At 34.4% G+C, this 16,262-nt stretch overlaps 1 protein-coding gene across 1 annotated transcript in view; it reads right to left on the bottom strand.

Annotated features, from left to right (window-relative positions):
- The window catches only part of LOC119082205, a 57,340-nt gene that overhangs the window by 31,168 nt on the left and 9,910 nt on the right, over window positions 1–16,262 (bottom strand). The window contains exon 2 of the mRNA XM_037191643.1: window positions 13,854–13,909. The gene's annotated coding sequence lies outside the window, so the exon portion shown is untranslated. The remainder of the gene's footprint in view (window positions 1–13,853; window positions 13,910–16,262) is intronic.

Here is a 16,262-nt window from a genome sequence, read left to right as displayed (position 1 = left end):
TATTTCGCCTACGTCCAAAGTCACATAGCTTGTATGATACCTCTTTTGATCTATGTTTTTTTTTTCTTTTTTTTAGTTTTACTTTACCCAAGTCATATGCCTATTTAATCTAATTATGTACCAAACGCGAATTGTATCCCACGCGCCATAAGTTAAGGGATGATAATAAATTGAATTATTAAAAAAAAAAATGGTAATTTTGCAATGACATTAATATTCGCATACTTTGATCAACGTACTCCTCTATTTTTTATATTACCCTGATAGTCGCTTTGAAGAAATTCAAAAAGCAGAACACACACGGTGGAGTCATAATTTCGGTTCCGGTTTCCGGCTGTTGCTCTAACCAGAAAGTTATGCATATGCATGAAAGATAAACAAATCGTAGAGTTGTGCCACGAAACTGTCGATTTCAAACCGACGATTTCGCCCACTTTGTTGTATATACGACATCGTCGAAATCCATTGAGTTAGTATTGCCTTAGTCGCCTTTGCAGCGAATCACTTGGATATGTTGAAAAAAAAAATGTTTGATTTCTTTACTCACTCCACTCACAGCGGATTTGGTGAACGACGTTGGTATTTGTTTCAACTATACCTTTCACTTTGCATTAAAACATAATGTTGCACATGCCTTTTAACATACTGAGGAAACGTATATATTTGCATCACATGGAGCGACCGAACACACAGAATTCACGCCGCAAGTGCGCTTCCAGAATTTGAATTCTAAGTGAACGAGTGAATAAAAAATGATCTGAAAAATAAATACCTAGAGAATAGTATATTTTGTCACTAGTGATGAAAAGTTAAATTTTTCGGTACTAGTCGCAGGCTTGTCCTAACGAAACATAGCCGAAAAAAAATCCACTTTCATCACGAGTCACCGACAAAACCACAACAACACAAACAAATGAATCACTCTATATTCTACAACCATTTTAATAACTTGCACACTTGATCGCGTCCGTCGCTTCGGTTATATCTCTTAAGACATTGTTTCGAATAACTTTCGTGTATTTTCGACTCATGCAATTTATTTTTCAAATATACCTGAAAGCAATACAGCCTCGCCTACCGCTCGGAATACCATTCTTTGTCGGTACTATTCGCCTAGTCGGTTGGCCTGTAGAGGCGCCACATTTTTTTATAGTACTTCATTCTTACTGGACTATTTTTTTGTGTAACAACTTCACATTGGAAGTTGGTTCACATGAAAATAAGCGCAGTGACAGCAGTAATTTTATGACAGAATGTACTAAAATATGGGAAAACTCTATTACATTTCTTCTTAGTTTTTAAACATCATTCTCCTATATGAAAAAGGAGTAGTTTTTGGTACTGTGAATTAAATTGAACCGTAGTAATACCGATTCGATTTTTCTTATAAACATCCAAGAAATTGATAACGCAGAAGCAACCATTTCAGCGAAACAAAAGTTTTCATTGAACGCAGAAGTAACCATTTCAACGATAAGCAGCGAAGGTGCATGTATTATAATACAATGTTGTTAGAGCATTCATATATGACGTAATGGTATTGGTGAGGTGTTAGTGGACAATTAAACTTACGAAAATTTGTAATAATGAAAACAGACGAATCAATTGAGAATCAGTTTCGATTAAATTTTTCATTGTTCTACTGTCACTGTTAATGCTTAACGAAATTAAAACAATGAAAAAGATCAATGCTTTGTCTGCTTACAGCAGAAAAGAAAAAAATCAAGTTTTCTGAGGAAAACTGCAGCGTAGGAAAATCAGGAGAAGAATATGAAACGTGCAATACACCTAAATCAAACTCTTTTTTTTCTCATCCGAGAATCCTACCATCCCGAGGCTACAAATATAGGAAATCGGTGTCTAGCTGGTAGCTAATCGACTGCTATTTGGTATCAAAATTTCGAAAATTTTTTGGGAAACGTTGCTTTTTGTGACGAGAAATACAAGTTTAAATACAAATGTGTTTGAATAAAAATTTGCAGACTCTGCGATTTCAAAAAAAAAACAAACAAACAAACAAACAAATTTTTGACTATACTACCCTGGTTCTTCATATATCAAAATATAGAGACTGGTCTGTGTGAAAATTAAATATAATAACAAAAAAACCTAAAAAATTTATACAACTCTGTTTGTCAGAGTTAACTCATAAAAAACGTTTACCGTTTATCTGTAAATTATCGTCGATGAAGCTAACGTTCCCTATTGTCCGGGACGAGTTTTCTAATTCAAAATACAGTTTAAAGTATTTAACAAAAAACACCTATAAATTGCCTACGAATTTGCATGCGTACAAAAAATACTCATATTGCTAGGAGTAAAACTGTCCATATGTTGAAGGTAGACTTCATTTAAATTCAATTAAATAGAAATCAGAATAATTAATAAAAATTGCAATTTGTGGTGTTCGATGAAAGCAAATCAAATTAAATCTGGTGTGACATTTAAGATTTCTTTCTTTTTTTAAATGTTTTTATATAAAACTAAATTGGATCCATTAAGTTTAATTTCTAGCTCGTTAACCTGTTACAGACGGCAAGCATATGACCAATATTGTTATCGAGTCTATTACTCATGGCTGTATACTTGGGAAGGTCACGCAGATAGCTATTTTATTATATACGCGGGAACACATAAAATGAATTCATCTACTAGTTGTCAAATTTAAGAATCCACCTACTATACGAAAACGTATGAAACTGTCAAATTTTGCTATTACTTCCATTGATGAAAGTATTTTTTCATGCTTCGGGGCCGAAAATGAGGGCAATTTTTCGAATTTTCTCGGGTTTCCGGCCCTCTGCATGAAAACTCACATGTGCACCTGTTTGGGACGGTTGATTTAAGGCACTTTCGCTTGTAGACCTCACTTCGTTCGGCCTACAATCCGCGAAATTGCCTAAAAAATGACTATTTATCTGTTGATTTAAAATCTTGTACTTCATTTTTTTAAACATGTATTTTACCGTATAAGGGACCACAGAGCTTGTCATTATTTTGGTCTTCGTTATCGATAACAGATGAACAGCCGTATGTGTTAGGTTAAAAGAAAAAAAAATGCAGAGAATGATATACATCGTAAAAATGTGACTTATCTATTGTAAACTTGGCGAATTGACATTTCAAGTTGACGATATACTACGACACTTCATATTTGTTCACCGAAAATTGAAAACGACGGATTTCTGTATCGATCTCTAGATTGAAATATCCAAAATTTCGAAAAATAAATGTGATATGGAATTTGTATGGATCAAAACATTCGTTTTAGGATTCGTTCACAATGAAAATTTTCGTTTTTTGTGCATTTTGTTTATAGCAATTCTCGGTTGGCACAAAGCATGATGTTTTACACGCATAGAGTTATAGAGTGTAACTCTATGGTTACACGTGTTGTAATGGTGATTTTTTCGGCCCAATAAAAAAAATTAAAACTTGGGCCTGGTGCTGAAAAAATCACCAATACAGCACTAGTAACACAAAGTACTACCTTTCGGCAGCTTGATTTGCAATCACTTACAACATCATCTTCAAATGGACATACAAGTGCACATACATTTCACTTTCCTCTTACAATGAGGTGAACAATAAAAATAATATTCGTGCAATTTCAAAACTATCGATACGAGTTGTGAATCGTCAGATGTGAGAAATTGTATATTTGTATAAGTATTGTTCATGTATATCTTCTCCGCCGTGTAATTGACCTTTAAAGCTTTTCGATTGAGAAATTGAAAAGATGATCTAACGTGAATGGATAGCTCAATTACCATCAGCAGCGATGATAAATTTAACAGCTTTCAGTTAGATTGAACCACAGTCAATATTAAATTTATAGTAGCCGCTGGGATCATTTTTTGTAAGGTTAAATTTAAATGACAGATGTTAAATGTACTACAGCTGACGGGAATTGAGCTAATACATTCATTGATTGTCAAGATATTTGTTTGTATGTACAAAATGTATTATATATTTGAAGCCATGATATGCTGCGGAAAGCATAGACTTTCCATTTATTTTATTTTTTTAATTCAACAGAATAAGTTCCAGGTATATAAAAATGTTCTTTGCGTAAATATTCATTTTAAGACCACAAATGTGAATACAATTCCGTTCCTAAAGAACGGGTTTTGTGCATATGATGTGTTGATTAATTCGCCCAGACAAGACGTTGACATGACATGAACCTATTGACAACACAAAATAACATGATCCCTCGTAATCCAATTACTTCCGATTCGAACTATTTTTTCTGTAATGGGCAGCCTTACAATTGATTTGGCGAAGCTAGCAATCCATATTTTCTGATGGTTACTATCATGCCCGCACGTTAGTAGGCGGGCGTGACGCAAGTCAACTACCAAAAATGTTTTAACAAAATTTTTTTGAGGACGGAGCATATTTACAGCAACTTTTTGACTTCTCCCCCTCTACTCCAACAACCACCAAGGATATCTGAAATCTAGGAATCCATACGAGTTCAACGAGCTGTCACACGTTACTGCAGCTTCAAAATTGGCTGAGATATTGAACTTCAAAATATTGATGTTTGTATGAAAATAAGCAAAATTTTGTATTTTCAGATAACTCAAACTGCCTACGTTAGTTAGTAGAAGGGCTCACTAGCTGCATTTTGGTGCATTTTGGTATAAAAGCGTGAATTTTTTACCATTGATAAATATGCATTTGGGGATTCCAAAACGATTAGGAGACTTTGAAAAAGTGACCTCTAGCGCCATCTACATCCGGTTGAAGTTTTCGATGCAGAGGTAACTTTGATGAATTTCTGTGTAGCGGGAATCGAAGCTACGCAGGTGATGTCTTTTTTATGTATTTTTTCGGCGGCGATCGGTGCGGCTGGCGCCGGCGCCCACCTCTACATCCATGCGACCTTTCCGCATAAACTTGATTTGACATTGCTTTTCTATACTATTAGGTTTGTTCCAATTAACTGTAAACCCGAACTTTGACAACACGAACGACAACGATTTCATCCACAGAGAACGTCAACAATTTTTTTGTAAATTTTTCGTTCAAATTTTCGTCAACCTGAAACTTCATTGCACCTTGGCTTACAAATAACTATTTTTACTTTACAGATTCTGACATTTAGTGTTATACAGAAACAAATCATGGATTTTTTTTGGTTAAATTTTTACCTTGATAAACTGTTCAAAAAATTAACATTATAACAATACACCCGAAGAAATAAGCGTACTAAAAAAAACTAATATGATAAATTACCACATGAGTTTGTAATATAATTAATGATTTGAAATATTTGCTTTATATAAGTTGTCGTAGAGAAAATTTCCTTATTATTTGAAATAGTTATTCATGCAATCGAGTGATTATATTTATTTATAAAGGAGGCGAAGCTGAGACAAGACATTCGCAGCGCTTTGGCAGGTTTCGGCAACGCCTAACATTTCTTTGCTACAAATATTTTTTTCCTGATTTCCTCTTCCACCACTTCCTAATAATAATATCACAAATTAGAAATTTGTTACAAATTTGTATTTTTCGTGACTGTTTTTATGTACCGGAAAAGGTCTTCTCAGCGCTGAAGGCTGTTAACTTTTTCATTTCACAAAATGTAAATATTTTCGAGAATTTAATTTTATTGCTTGCCCCAAACGAAAATTGATTCTTACATATCAATTTGGCCCCTGCGAAAATGGTCGATTACATGAGGGATATTTGTGTGACACTATCGTCAAGGACTCTATTTTCGCGGGGTGCACAGTCATTCACGTAAAACGAGTTTTCGCGGGGTGCAGCCAGATGAAGGAGAATGCATCATCTGAAATATTTAATGCCTTCCAACAGAAAAAAAGAAAATAATTATTGATGTTTTGTGTTTTTGAACACAAATTTTCCAGTGGCGTGAGTTGAATGTCGCAAAAGCATTTGAATTATTTCGAAAAGAAAATCACAAAACTGAAAGTGTCAGCCATTTTTTGCTCCAGCAATAAATTCAATGTTTGTAATGAACACATGGCAAACACTTTTAGTTGCGTATTTTTCACTTATATTCGAGAACACTAAACACTTTGCTTATGTTAGACATTATTCACTTCACTTCACTGCAAAATTTTTATTCTAAATAACGACAACAACAAAATTAATGCATTATCCTGAAACGGAAAAACAATTCAGTGACAAGCCGACTGTTGTGACCGTTGTGACGTGTATTGAGATTACTGCTGTAACAATACCAACATAACATTAGTGTTGTTTTCGTGATTTTTTTCTTCGTAGACGTGTGAGCCAATTTCGGAGGGTTCGGCGGTATACTAGATTCGTTGTTACTGCGTTAAGGAATTGATATGTAAGAATCAATTTTCGCTTGGACAAGCAATAAAATAGAATACAGTGCAAGCTGCTGCCATGATTCATTACTTGGGGAAACAATTTTGAGACTCGCAACTCACGCGTGTGTGTTTAAGCGCCTCGGTTTGAAAACTGTTATTTTGACGCGGGTAGTTACATACCTCGCCTTCGGCTCGGATATGCAAACTCTACCCTTGTCAAAATAACAGTTTTCAAACCTTGGCGCTTAAACACACACTTGTGAGTTGCTCGTATCTCAAAATTGTTCCCCCATGTAATGAATCATTTTCGCAGCATGCACTGTAACCTACTATTATTGGAAAGCTTTTAAGCTAGATTGAGGAACCACAGTCAAAGATCTTTTAATAAAAGTTAAATTCTAAAATCATTTAGACGTATGAGTAGTATTCCTTGTGACCAGCTGAAAATCAGCTGAAGTAAAGTCTTATATTAATTTCACTGACGTTCGCTGTAATTTCAATAAATAAATTTTATTAGTCTGCAATTGTGTTAATTACAATATAATTTATAGATTTGTACGTTCGGTAGATAGGTAAAAATATTTCGCATAGATTTTGCAAGCAATTAATTTTACATTAAATTATCGGTTGAAAACGAGCACAAAAACCGCAATTTGCTAACAACGCATATTTGTCTGCGTTCGTACCACATTCCAACCGGCACACCCACCTGTGCCGTACCTATTTGTTTTTTTTTTGTTTTTTATCTTTTAACATTAAAATAATTGTTTGAATATAAAAAGTAAGAAATTTTTCTGTTTAGCATTTTAATACTTTTTATATGAAAAAATTAAATTTTAGAAATTATGCCGAACATAAATGATGATACCTACCTAATGTTAAACTGCTAGAGCTTCTCATTACATATGTAAATTATTTTGTTGTTGTTATCTTCTTCAATATCTCTTTAATAACAATAAAATTCATGGCCAACTTCACATCATCTCCGACTCAACAAGTTTTAATAAAATGGAGAAAAATGTTACCTTCTCAAGTGATTCTTCTTTATTTTCGTTTGTTTGTATTTATGTATTGCATGGTTTCCGATTAATGAAGGAGTAATTTAGATGATTAGAAAATGTATAAATTAATTTATGGATGATGGAAAAGTGAATTTGATGTGGAAATTGAATGCTTCTATTGTTTCCAATGACGGATGTTTGTTTTTTGCATTAGACGAGAAAGTAAGTGGGAGGTATTGGTTAATGGCTGTATCAGTATGTGCAAAGTATCAGTGTACATTACATGCCAGCGCACGGTAAAGTGTACTTTTCATCACTAACTCCGGCAGGGAAAACGTGCTTACCGGACGCAAACCTCACACTAGCCAAAACAAATCTTTACAAACAGTGACGTAAGATACTATTACTTACCAATCAATTGGACGATGGGCGAATGGTAAAATCAATACTCCTTGTGTTCTACGTTTTAATCGCCCAAAAACACGATAAGACCAATGGTTTACTCATCCGTACACCATGTACATTTAAAACGTACAGTAAGTGTCATACAGACTTTGACGTTTATTTGTCAATTTAAAAATAGATCAAAGCTAATTAACGATTGGTAATGATACAATCATATCATATCATCTGTTTTTTAGTTTGGAAAAAGGATCACAAGCATAAATAATAAAAAAAAAAAAAACAAGTTTAGCTGGATTTGAACCGGGTACCTCTCACACGTCAGGCTAAGACTTTCCTGCTGAGCTAACAGGCCGTTGAGATAATCAACGTGAATTTCGACCGGCTTCTAATTAACGGTTAAAAAGTAAAGTAAATAATTGATTGGCACAGTGGTGCTTTTTTAGTTTCAGATTCGACGATTTTGTAAAAGTTTTATTTCGTTTTAAAATATTTCCCGACTTATATATCCAAAAAGTATAATTTCAAATCGAAGTTGGCAAAATCTTTTAAAAAATGACGTTCATGTTAAAAACTGACACGACAAAATTCATAACATCTTGTCAGTCATTAACATCACCTGCCAAATGACAGACTTCCGCCATCAGCAAATAGTTTTTTCTACTTCCTACGTCTGTTGTGCTTCAAGCCTGTAGCCACATTTTAACCTAAGTGGGAATGGTAGACAAACTAGCTGCAAATTTTACGAGCAACCTTACATTTATCAATCACCTTGATCGGCCTCATCCATCGGCCGTAATTTCGAATCAAACCCGCATCAGATTTTTTTTTAACATTTTCATTTAATTTTTTTTTAATTCCACAAATAAAAATTATTGTTGTCTAAGAAAATAATTGCAAAAAAGATATCTGAGGAGCGGAATGAGGTCAAATTGGTTGAAATATAGAATTCACAATTGCAACTATGACAGTTGAACTGTCACATGATAAGTACGTGGATTAAATGTACAACAATGTACGAATAAAGTGTACATCAACATACGGATAAAACCCCCAAAAACACGATAAGACCAATGGTTTACTCATCCGTAAATTGTACATCCAAAACGTACTTTCTACGGGTTACTCGTAGAAATTGGGCGATTTTAATGTACATCCAAAATTTCATTTTTTTGGGTGTGAAACGCACAAGAAGTGCCATTTTCACCATCAGTCCCATTACACTGCAATGCCAAGTAAGATATTTACACCCGTACGAAGTACTGGGGTCTTATAGGTTTACGCATACGTTTGTAACACGTCGAATTGGACTCCCTGAGTAAGGGGAAACCTATTGTGGTTGTCCATAGATGCCAAATCAGCGAAGAAAAAATATCCATATGTCCGTCCTCCTGTCCGTTCTCTAACTTGAGTAAAACGCATCCGATTTTGAAAATTCTTTTTTTTTTCCGTTTGGTAATGTCAAAAGACAGGCTAAGTTCCAAGATGAGTGATTTTGGATCGAGCCCTCCCGAGCTGGGGCCCAATAAGTGTTTTACGGTTTTTCGAAGAAATCTCCGGACAATCGTAAATGATACATTAAATGAAAGGTATTTACAATACCGATCGACAAAAAAAAAGTTTATGGAAATCGGATGACCGACTCGTGAGTTAGACGCCTTGGTGTGAACCAGGCACAGGGCGGAAAGCAGTTTTTGCTTGTAGGTCGGCCAAATTTGAACATATTTCGTCTGTTTTCGCTTTATTAGATAGGTATTGACCGTACCAATCAGGGAAAAAAAAGTTTATGAAATTATGTTCACCGGAGCGTGAGCTAAGTCGCTTGGAGTGAGCTCTTATCTGGCTACTCGGCCGTACAGTGAACGTAGAGTATTGACCGAATTTCATGATTTTTTTTTGTTTGAAAGGTATTAACGAATGTAAAGCGTCGGTACTATTTCCGGTCTCCTAACAAAATGGCTGCCGGCGACCATATTGTATTTTAGTAAAAGTGATAAAAAGTGGAAAAAATTGTACTTAGAGAGTTTCTGTTAACATAGAAGTAATTGGTTATGTGTGTGTGGGGTGTTTTAGGCATTCCATATATGGACATCTATCTATATATATATATATATATATATATATATCTATATTCACCTATATTGAGCATACAGGCATATATTCATCTGTGAAATGTTTATTTATAGTAAAATATAGTTAAATATAGCGGTATATGCTGTTTAAATAGGAATTTATGAAAGTTGACTTCGTACGGGGCTGTCTATATTGCCTCCGGCAATTTATTTGTATATGATAACAAGGCAAAGAGTGGATATTGTAAGTGATTTTAAAGGGCGAATAGCTTTTCAGTAGAGAAGAAAATGAAGTAAGAGAAATGAAGAGTTCCACATTAAAGGCTTTTGATACGAATAGGTGTTTCGTACGGGTCGGCGTTAGCTATGTTTCTGTTATAGATACAAGGTGCAATGTATCTATATTGTTGTCTATATTGTTGAATTTGTTAATTTGTTTTTTTTTTAACTATCATTCAGCAAATTTTCTAAATATTTAATTCCGAAAATTTAGACAGAAAGCCAAAGAAAAAGGCAACATACATTTACATCCGAAATGTTTTTTTTCTTCTTTAAACTAAATAAAAATAATTTAATATCCAATAAAAGCGAACAACGAATACAAATCGTTATCTTACTAACGAAATTGGTCAACCTGTTTAGTACATTGACCCTTCATGGTTGTCACCATTCCATAAATTTAAGATTAAATTCGAAATACCTCAAGTCAACTAATTCAATTGATTTCTTTTTTTTATAAGAAATCTCTGTGTAAAGTTGATGAACATTTTTAACCTTTGCTGGCGTGTCGCCTGGTATAAAAAAAAACAACATCTACGTCTTGCGTCTAATAGTCTTTTGAATAAAATAATAAATATTCTCGATCGAAAACTACTTGACTCCACTCATAATAATTATATTCATAAGTAGATGTTGAGTACTTTATTAATTTTTTTTCTACAAACCCAGCGCATTCAAAGCAACATGCTCAAGGACGCAGTACAAAATTACAACTTTCTCTTTTAACAAAATTCAACAAATATGATGGAGAGCAACGGATTTTATAGAGTTACACCGGTTACACCACGGCGATGACACTTCTAAACGCTCAAATGTTTTCCAAATTATCGTGAACTTCGTTTTGTCAAGTTATTTTTCTTGTTTAGCACATGACCAAATTCAATTGATTATGCTACACGATAAAATGTTATTCCCATTGTCGTTTTCACTCGTTGGTAATTTTCGCAATTTCAACAATAAGGTTATGTACCAAATCAATTGATTTCTTTTCCGAAAAAAAGCAATAAACATTCTAGACAAAATGATTAGAAAATTTATTGATAACATCGCGTCGATCGGAATGCAAAAATCGAATAATTAAAGTACATTAAAAGTGGTCCAAATTCAGTCAATTGCAGGGCTTGAAGTGTCCCTCGTGGAGAACATTTTCTACGTTATTTCGTTGGAATGTATTTTCAACGATTCTCCGCATCACGGTTACAAAAATTCCTATTTCTACAAAAATTTATTAGTGAAGTTGTCGCATTACATGTTCTCTTCAGTAGTGGTACTTTCTCTAAAAAAAATTTACAGCAAAAAAAGAACTAAATCACCAATATTTCGAATAGCCAAAAACAAGTAACTCTTGGTTTTTAATAGACAAACAAGAAAAATCATTAAATTTCACAGCTAGTTTGTGCTTATGGCACTGATGGCCATATTGGAAATTGGATTCTGGTGGAGTGGATTGTTTTAATGAAGATTGTTTTGAGCATATTTTAAATAATTTTGTCATACGTGCGGTGTGATTAACTTTATTTTCTCTGCCCAAAAGGCTATGAGAAAATGACGCTTGTTGATGATTTGTCTGTCGACAGTCGGGGAGAAATTTTCCCTCCCAAAATGTCACCTTGAAAAATGGTGTAACAAATTGATGTTTCTGTTTCGTGCAGGACAACGGTTCACTCCTCGCAGGATTTTAATGCAACCGCCTTAGTGATCAACTCGAAAGTGTCTTAAGCTGTTCTTTCAGAACCTTGAGTTACACTGAGAAAAAAAGATCACATCTGACACGTATAAAGCGCACTGACAAAAAAGTTTCGAAAAACTCACCTGTAGCCAGGTAATCTACATTACCTGCCGCAGCTGTATTTTTTGTATGGGTCGCTACAGCTGTGGCAGCTACTGTAGATTACCTGCAGCAGGTGAGTTTTTCGATTTTTTTTTGTCAGTGTGTGGTAAGGAAGTTATACACCAGACACAGACAAGTAAAATTATGTGAAGGACATAAATGTATCGAATACCAACAGTAATGCTGCTAGCATTGACTTTTCCGCGAGTGTATTGTTAAACAATAATTTGAAAAAATCTGCATTTCTTTCTGTACTACTTAACTAACCCAATTTTTTTAAAAAAATGTAAGAAACTGGTATGTCCATTTAATCAAATTAAAAAATTAAAAAAGACCTTTAAGCCAGTAAGGTATAAGAATGGCCTAACCTACATTGATTCTCAAAAAAGAATGCAACGGTCACAACAAAATAATTTTTTGTGATCATCACAACAACCAATTATTCCGAATTTCACGGTCAAGTTGAATGTTTCGTTCAACAATGGTTTGCTTTTCATTTCTTCATGCTTGACCCGCTAGAAGTGTCGTATTGTTTTTGTTAAATAAAATAAAGATTCGGTAAGCTGTTAAGTGATGCTAAGAGTATAGATTAAATAAAAAAGAGGTAATGACGACTCATATACGATATTTTTGCCAAATAATATGTGGTTATTTTACTGGACATAATGAGATAACTGAAAAGGAATTCTGAATCACATAGAATCAAAATCTTTGCTTATAGGAAACATCGGCTCGCCCGTAAGAGGTTCCACACTCTTCTACAGGACTTCATTCCTTTCGCTCCATTTTCAGGCCATATATAACTTCACTCTGCTAAAAGAAATCCATGAAATGTCAACGCTGTGAGGTTGGTTCACAAAAAAATGTAGCGCTGACAATACTAAGACGTACTAGAAATGTAATAGAATTAGACGAGAATTTATTACATTTCAGCTTTAGTTTCCAACAGCATTTTGCTTCATTATTGACACACCAGTTCAACGTTGTGTCTCCTTTACGCTGCTCAATTTGGAGTTACCGATTGTAGAAAATCTATAGACCGTGTTCACTCTCGGGAAATTACTGATTATTTTGAAGATATTCTTCAAGTTACGGTTCTTTCAGACGTAACCTCACTTAAGTTTCGTTCAATGTTTCGTTCATTAATTCAGTTGTGTGATTTTTTTTAAAATGTGGATGGTATTTCAAACGCTTTCTTTCTTGCAGGGTATTGAATTCTTAAATTTTACAAGCGATTTTCGCTATATTCCCTCCTAAGATCGTTTATCGAAATACCCATGGGTGGAATTTTTTATTTGTGCCTAGAAAGGTATTCGACCATAGCAGCCAAAATCACTGTCACAAAAATTCTTCGACGGTATTTGCCCCGAAAGTAAATCCAATTACTTTTCTAATGACACCCAACACGAACCCGTACGTTTCGTGTAACTGGACTAATTTTCGTGTTTCGATCACCACTAGCCCTACAACCCACGACGATTTTTTTTTGGAAGTGGTTTTGGCTTCTAGGGTCGAATACATACAAAAAATTCTATTAGGAAATGCGTTCGATTTTGGTAGGCTGATTTTCAAAAGAATCCCTCTTATAAAGACATATCAATCATGTTTGTGAACCAGCTGAAGCAAGTTCATGTCTACATTTTATTGGTGTCCACTGTGCCGATCGATTAATATTTTTAATCATTAATAATATCATCATCATCATATGTACGTGAATTTTATACATATGTACATGAATATGAAATTCCGCTACATATTGCGTTTGTTAGCTGTCGATTGGACTGAAATTGGTTAGTAATTAACTTTTGAACAGCAAGTCATACACTGTTTTGAATATGCCTAGTTGAATTCTGTAAATTATTATAGACATTTGTGTGTAATAGTAGATAATAATTGCAAATTTCAATTAATAAAGCCAGTCAATTTGAATGCTATATTATGTATACTAACTTACCCGAGTGGTTTTATTTTCAGACAAATCGTGATCCGCTCAAGGATACTCTCGTGTATCTGAAAAGAATTGAGTAAAAATTAATTATTCATTGGAATTTTAAGGTCACTTTATTTATCAAAAAAATATCATAAGGTGAAAAGTGACTAAAAACACAATAAAAATGTGTTGGCTCGTTAAATAATGAAACTACTTATAATAACCACTAATGATGAGTCAAAGAAAAAGCCCATACACGTGGAAATCATCGATGTGACGTTCAAATACACATCGTACCTCGGCCGGGGCAATTTTTTGTTGCTAAAACTTTTGCGTACAGCACAAAATGCGTCACCCTCAACGATATCAGTTATTTTGTATGTAATAGACATTGACTATTTAAGGGTTTTTTTAATGATGATTAGGACTTAGCGAATCGATTTATGATAAAGATTAAAATGTTAGGGGTGAGCTACCGATACTAGTATTAAATGGACACGTCTCAATCGAATAAGAGCAGGAAACGGTGGTGTGGCAGATGTAGTGTGGTTTAATCACAGGTTCTTCGAAAAATTTTCAGCTTGTTGCTATTTTTTTAAAAGTCTCCTCGCACTTACGCCGTATAGGTCTCTGTTTACGATCAAACAATGGAATCCCACTTTTCATTGTTAAAAAGTAAACGGAGAGCTTAGTGCTCTGGCAAACTAAGAAACTGTATTCTAGCCTTATAACAACACACTTAAAGCATGAATGTTACTTTAAATAGTTATAGTACTGAAACTGGACAGTGTATCGAACAAATTTTGGCACTGTAAAAATGTGTTCCAAATTTTCATACAAAATAGTTACTCAATTTCATAGCTGTCATTGAAAGCACTTTTGATTGAAGTGCGTTGTTTATAAGTTGACATAAAGCTTGAAAATTAGAAGTAAGTTCTACTTCATACAAACTCCCTTTGTTATTGCTGCCTCTATCACACACCCGAAAAATCGCAAAGGACAATTCAACTCTGAAAAGTGAATAGCATAAAATGATACACATGATACACGACGGTAGGCTTGAAATGAAATAAATAAAACTGCCAAACACCAACAGTTTTTTCTGACGACGATTTAATTTGGGATTGGTAGACGGGCCAGTTCTAAAAATTTATTTACATAATCGAGACAAAAGGATACGGGAAAAAAATCCACTATCAGCAACAAATGCATACCCTTTCTGCAGTGAAAAATGAGAGGTAGCTATGGCAAAGGTATGGTTAGATTTTCTTTGATAAATTGGCGTGGGGTAATTTGGCACACCTTACAAATTGATGGTGTGCCAGATTCACCTCTAACGAGCGAATCTGGCACAGCCATGACTTTCCGTTGCATGTAGTAAAAGGACGCATACTATGATCGCGTGTGCCAGATTCCCCGATGCCGATAAATTTAAACTAGACGAAGCGAAGCTTTAAGACTTAACTAGAAATATGACAATATGACAACCTTCGATACAAGAACAGTATCTTTAATTTAAATAAATGTTTTCTTCCGCTCATTCATCAGCAAAGTATCAAAAGTACCCCATTTTTAAATAGTCCTTGAAAATGAGGCCGAGCTAGATGGCTGCTAGGAATTTCGCGCCGCGTCATTCACAATAATTACCAAAATGACACATTTTGTATAAGGAAAATGTAACTTTGTGGGTTATTGTGAATGACGCGGCGCGAAATTCCTTAACACCAGCTAGATCATGACATGATGGCAATTTTTTTTCGCAGGTTTGCAATCTTAATTTAATTCTTTTTCAAGCCTACCGTGACACTCACAAAGTATTTTACATTATATAATCTCTTCGAACTTGGAAAATCTAACATAAAAATCAATAGTCACTCTTCGTGTGCGGAAAAACGTATTGGTAAAACGAAAGCTGTGTGTGAAAAGTGGTGCTACTTTATTGCAAATGTTTGACACATTACTGAAATGGTGTGATGATGGGAACATTTATACATGACTATTTGAATGACCAAATGGTTTATTAGTGATACGCTATTGTATTTGCCCATAACAGATATCTCGAGATAAACAGTTTTGCCCTAGATAGGTAAAAGCGAGGTTATCGTTCGAGACAGATAAATTCGTATTATGATTGACTAGCTATTATATTTTTTTACATTTTACATGCGTCGAAAACAGTACTTTTCACGTTTCTAGCACTTCTTTCGACGCCCTCAGCATGTCAAATTAATTACTTAACACGGGACAAAACAGGAAAAGTCTAGTTTCCGTCTCGATTTAACAAAACTCACACGAAAACTCTACTTTTAATCCCAAGTTATGTAAAATACTATTACAGAAAATTTTCTTGGGCTGCAGTTGGTGCGATTCTCGCCTTACTTTATTTTCGTTTCTTTTTTGTTTCGGCTGAAGTGCGAATGTAGAGTGATGGCC

This window comes from Bradysia coprophila, unplaced genomic scaffold, assembly GCF_014529535.1.
Source record: "Bradysia coprophila strain Holo2 unplaced genomic scaffold, BU_Bcop_v1 contig_396, whole genome shotgun sequence".
Classification (NCBI taxonomy): domain Eukaryota; kingdom Metazoa; phylum Arthropoda; class Insecta; order Diptera; family Sciaridae; genus Bradysia; species Bradysia coprophila.
The sequence above is the reverse complement of the archived record's forward strand: the minus strand, read 5'-3'. Positions and strand labels throughout refer to the sequence as shown.